Raw genomic sequence first — 5901 nt, 5'->3', positions numbered from 1 at the left:
ATGAATAAAAGACAATTACCATGAACAATGAAATATAATAATACTTTTATTATTGCCTCTAGGGCATATTTCCAACAGTCTCCCACTTGCACTAGAGTCACCAATCTAGTTACATTGTGATGAATCGAACACCCATAGAGTTCTGGTGTTGATCATGTTTTGCTCGCGAGAGAGGTTTAGTCAACGGATCTGCGACATTCAGATCCGTGTGTACTTTGCAAATCTCTATGTCTCCATCTTGAACATTTTCACGGATGGAGTTGAAACGACGCTTGATGTGCCTGGTCTTCTTGTGAAACCTGGGCTCCTTGGCAAGGGCAATAGCTCCAGTGTTGTCACAGAAGAGTTTGATCGGCCCCGACGCATTGGGTATGACTCCTAGGTCGGTGATGAACTCCTTCACCCAAATCGCTTCATGTGCTGCCTCCGAGGCTGCCATGTACTCCGCTTCACACGTAGATCCCGCCACGACGCTCTGCTTGCAGCTGCACCAGCTTACTGCTCCACCATTAAACATATACACGTATCCGGTTTGTGACTTAGAGTCATCCAGATCTGAGTCGAAGCTTGCGTCGACGTAACCCTTTACGACGAGCTCTTCGTCCCCTCCATAAACGAGAAACATGTCCTTTGTCCTTTTCAGGTACTTCAGGATAATCTTGACCGCTGTCCAGTGTTCCTTGCCGGGATTACTTTGGTATCTTGCTACCAAACTTACGGCAAGGTTTACATCGGGTCTGGTACACAACATGGCATACATAATAGATCCTATGGCTGAAGCATAGGGGATGACACTCATCTCTTCTTTATCTTTTGCCGTGGTCGGTGACTGAGCTGAGCTCAATCTCACACCTTGTAACATAGGCAAGAACCCCTTCTTGGACTGATCCATTTTGAACCTCTTCAAAATCTTATCAAGGTATGTGCTTTGTGAAAGACCTATGACGCATCTCGATCTATCTCTATAGATTTTGATGCCTAATATATAAGCAGCTTCTCCAAGGTCCTTCATTGAAAAACACTTATTCAAGTAGGCCTTAATGCTGTCCAGAAGTTTTATATCATTTCCCATCAAGAGTATGTCATCTACATATAATATGAGAAATGCTACAGGGCTCCCACTCACTTTCTTGTAAACGCAGGCTTCTCCATAAGTCTGCACAAACCCAAACGCTTTGATCATCTCATCAAAACGAATGTTCCAACTCCGAGATGCTTGCGCCAGCCCATAAATGGATCGCTGGAGCTTGCATACTTTGTTAGCGTTCTTAGGATCGACAAAACCTTCCGGCTGCATCATATACAGCTCTTCCTTAAGATGTCCGTTAAGGAATGCCGTTTTGACGTCCATCTGCCATATCTCATAATCATAGTATGCGGCAATTGCTAACATGATTCGGACGGACTTCAGCTTCACTACGGGAGAGAATGTCTCGTCGTAGTCAATCCCTTGAACTTGTCGATAACCCTTAGCGACAAGTCGAGCTTTATAAATGGTAACATTACCATCTGCGTCCGTCTTCTTCTTAAAAATCCATTTGTTTTCTATCGCTCGCCGATCATCAGGCAAGTCTGTCAAAGTCCATACTTTGTTTTCATACATGGATTCTATCTCGGATTTCATGGCTTCAAGCCATTTGTTGGAATCTGGGCCTGCCATCGCTTCTTCATAGTTCGAAGGTTCACCGTTGTCTAACAACATGATTTCCAGGACAGGGTTGCCGTACCACTCTGGTGCGGAACGTGTCCTTGTGGACCTACGAAGTTCAGTAGCAACTTATCCGAGGTACCTTGATCATCATCATTATTTTCCTCTTCAGTGGGTGTAGGCATCACAGGAACATTTTCCTGAGCTGCACCACTTTCCCGTTCGAGAGGTAGTACTTCATCGAGTTCTACTTTCCTCCTACTTACTTCTTTCGAGAGAAACTCTTTTTCCAGAAAGCATCCGTTCTTGGCAACAAAGATCTTGCCTTCGGATCTTAAGTAGAAGGTATACCCAACGGTTTCCTTAGGGTATCCTATGAAGACGCATTTTTCCGACTTGGGTTCGAGCTTTTCAGGTTGAAGTTTCTTGACATAAGCATCGCATCCCCAAACTTTTAGAAACGACAGCTTAGGTTTCTTCCCAAACCATAATTCATACGGTGTCGTCTCAACGGATTTAGACGGTGCCCTTTTTAAAGTGAATGTAGCTGTCTCTAGAGTGTATCCCCAAAATGATAGCGGTAAGTCGGTAAGAGACATCATAGAACGCACCATATCCAATAGAGTGCGATTACGACGTTCGGACACACCGTTACGCTGAGGTGTTCCAGGCGGCGTGAGTTGTGAAACGATTCCACATTTCCTTAAGTGTGTACCAAATTCGTGACTTAAGTATTCTCCTCCACGATCTGATCGTAGGAACTTTATCTTTCGGTCACGTTGATTCTCTACCTAATTCTGAAATTCCTTGAACTTTTCGAAGGTCTCAGACTTGTGTTTCATTAAGTAGACATACCCATATCTACTCAAGTCATCAGTGAGAGTGAGAACATAACGATATCCTCCGCGAGCCTCCACGCTCATTGGACCGCACACATCAGTATGTATGATTTCCAACAAGTTGGTTGCTCGCTCCATTGTTCCGGAGAACGGAGTCTTGATCATTTTGCCCATGAGGCATGGTTCGCATGTGTCAAATGATTCATAATCAAGAGACTCTAAAAGTCCATCAGCATGGAGCTTCTTCATGCGCTTGACACCAATGTGACCAAGGCGGCAGTGCCACAAGTATGTGGGACTATCGTTATCAACTTTACATTTTTTGGCATCCACACTATGAACATGTGTAATATTACGCTCGAGATTCATTAAGAATAAACCATTGACCATCGGAGCATGACCATAAAACATATCTCTCATATAAATCGAACAACCATTATTCTCAGACTTAAATGAGTAGCCATCTCGTATTAAACGAGATCCAGATACAATGTTCATGCTCAAACTTGGCACCAAATAACAATTATTAAGGTTCAAAACTAATCCCGTAGGTAAATGTAGAGGCAGCGTGCCGACGGCGATCACATCGACTTTGGAACCATTCCCGACGCGCATCGTCACCTCGTCCTTCGCCAGTCTCCGTTTATTCCGCAGCTCCTACTGTGAGTTACAAATATGAGCAACGGCACTGGTATCAAATACCCAGGAGTTACTACGAGTACTGGTAAGGTACACATCAATTACATGTATATCAAATATACCTTTGGTGTTGCCGGCCTTCTTATCAGCTAAGTATTTGGGGCAGTTCCGCTTCCAGTGACCCTTCCCCTTGCAATAAAAGCACTCAATCTCAGGCTTGGGTCCATTCTTTGACTTCTTCCCGGTAACTGGCTTACCGGGCGCGGCAACATCCTTGCCGTCCTTCTTGAAGTTCTTCTTGCCCTTGCCCTTCTTGAACTTAGTGTTCTTATTGACCATCAACACTTGATGTTCTTTCTTGATTTCAGCCTCTGCTGACTTCAGCATCGAGAACACTTCAGGAATGGTCTTCACCATCCCCTGCATGTTGTAGTTCATCACAAAGCTCTTGTAGCTTGGTGGGAGCGACTGGAGGATTCTGTCAATGACCGCCTCATCTGGGAGGTTTATGTTCAGCTGGGTCATACGGTTGTGCAACCCAGACATCTTAAGGATGTGCTCACTGACAGAACTGTTTTCCTCCATCTTACAACTACAGAACTTGTCGGAGACATCATATCTCTCGACCCGGGCATGAGCTTGGAAAACTAGTTTCAGCTCTTCGAACATCTCATATGCTCCGTGATGCTCAAAATGCTTTTGGAGCCCCGGTTCTAAGCTGTAAAGCATGCCGCACTGAACGAGGGAGTAATCATCAGCACGAGTTTGCCAAGCGTTCATAACGTCTTGGTTCTCTGGGACGGGAGCGTCACCTAGCGGTCCTTCTAGGACATATTGCTTCCTGGCAGCCATGAGGATGATCCTCAGGTTCCGGACCCAGTCCGTATAGTTGCTGCCATCATCTTTCAGCTTGGTTTTCTCTAGGAACGCGTTGAAGTTCATGTTGACATGAGCATTGGCCATTTGATCTACAAGACATATTTGCAAAGGTTTTAGACTAAGTTCATGATAATTAAGTTCTAATCAAATTATGAACTCCCACTCAGATTAGACATCCCTCTAGTCATCTAAGTGTTACACGATCCAAGTCGACTAGCCCGTGTCCGATCATCACGTGAGACGGACTAGTCATCATCGGTGAACATCTTCATGTTGATCGTATCTTCCATACGACTCGTGTTCGACCTTTCGGTCTCCGTGTTCCGAGGCCATGTCTGCACATGCTAGGCTCGTCAAGTTAACCCTAAGTGTTTTGCTGTGTAAAACTGTCTTACACCCGTTGTATGTGAACGTAAGGATCTATCACACCCGATCATCACGTGGTGCTTCAAAACGACGAGCTGTAGCAACGGTGCACAGTTAGGGGAGAACACTTCTTGAAATTTTGTAAGGGATCATCTTATTTACTACCGTCGTCCTAAGTAAACAAGATGCATAAACATAATAAACATCACATGCAATTATATATTTGTGACATGATATGGCCAATATCATATAGCTCCATTGATCTCCATCTTCGGGGCTCCATGATCATCTTGTCACCGGCTTGACACCATGATCTCCATCATCGTGTCTTCATGAAGTTGTCACGCCAACGACTACTTCTACTTCTTTGGCTAACGCGTTTAGCAATAAAGTAAAGTAGTTTACATGGCGTTCTTCAATGACACGCAGGTCATACAAAAAATAAAGACAACTCCTATGGCTCCTGCCGGTTGTCATACTCATCGACATGCAAGTCGTGAATCCTATTACAAGAACATGATCTCATACATCACAATTCATCATTCATCACAACTTCTGGCCATATCACATCACATGATCAATCGCTGCAAAAACAAGTTAGACGTCCTCTAATTGTTGTTGCATCTTTTACGTGGCTGCAATTGGGTTCTAGCAAGAACGTTTTCTTACCTACGAATAACCACAACGTGATTTTGTCAACTTCTATTTACCCTTCATAAGGGCCCTTTTCATCGAATCCGCTCCAACTAAAGTGGGAGAGACAGACACCCGCCAGCCACCTTATGCAACTAGTGCATGTCAATCGGTGGAACCGGTCTCACGTAAGCGTACGTGTAAGGTTGGTCCGGGCCGCTTCATCCCACAATACCGCTGAAGCAAGAAAAGACTAGTAGAGGCAAGCAAGTTGACAAGATCCACGCCCACAACAAAATTGTGTTCTACTCGTGCATTAGAGAACTACGCATAAACCTGGCTCTGATACCACTATTGGGGAACGTTGCAGAAAATTAAAAAATTTCCTACGGTTTCACCAAGATCCATCTATGAGTTCATCTAAGCAACGAGTCAAGGGAGTGAGTTTGCATCTACATACCACTTGTAGATCGTGTGCGGAAGCTTGCAAGGGGATGGTGATGATGGAGTCGTACTCGACGTGATTCAAATCACCGATGTCCAAGTGCTGAACGGACAGCACCTCCACGTTCAACACACGTACGGGACGGGAGACGTCTCCTCCTTCTTGATCCAGCAAGGGGGAAGGAGAGGTTGATGATGATCCATCAGCATGACGGCGTGGTGGTGGATGCAGCAGAACTCCAGCAGGGCTTCGCCAAGCGACTACGGGAGGAGGACGAGGTGTAGCAGGGGGAGGGAGGCGCCAAGGCAATCGGTGCGGCTGCCCTCCCCCCTGCCCTCCTTTATATAGGACCCCAGGGGGGGCGCCGGCCCTAGGAGATCCAATCTCCCAAGGGGGCGGCGGCCAAGGGGGAGGAGTGCCCCCAAGGCATGTGGTGCGCCCCCCCCCCCCCC

Source organism: Triticum dicoccoides, chromosome 2B (genome assembly GCF_002162155.2).
Source record: "Triticum dicoccoides isolate Atlit2015 ecotype Zavitan chromosome 2B, WEW_v2.0, whole genome shotgun sequence".
Classification (NCBI taxonomy): domain Eukaryota; kingdom Viridiplantae; phylum Streptophyta; class Magnoliopsida; order Poales; family Poaceae; genus Triticum; species Triticum dicoccoides.
This window is presented reverse-complemented; position numbering follows the sequence as displayed.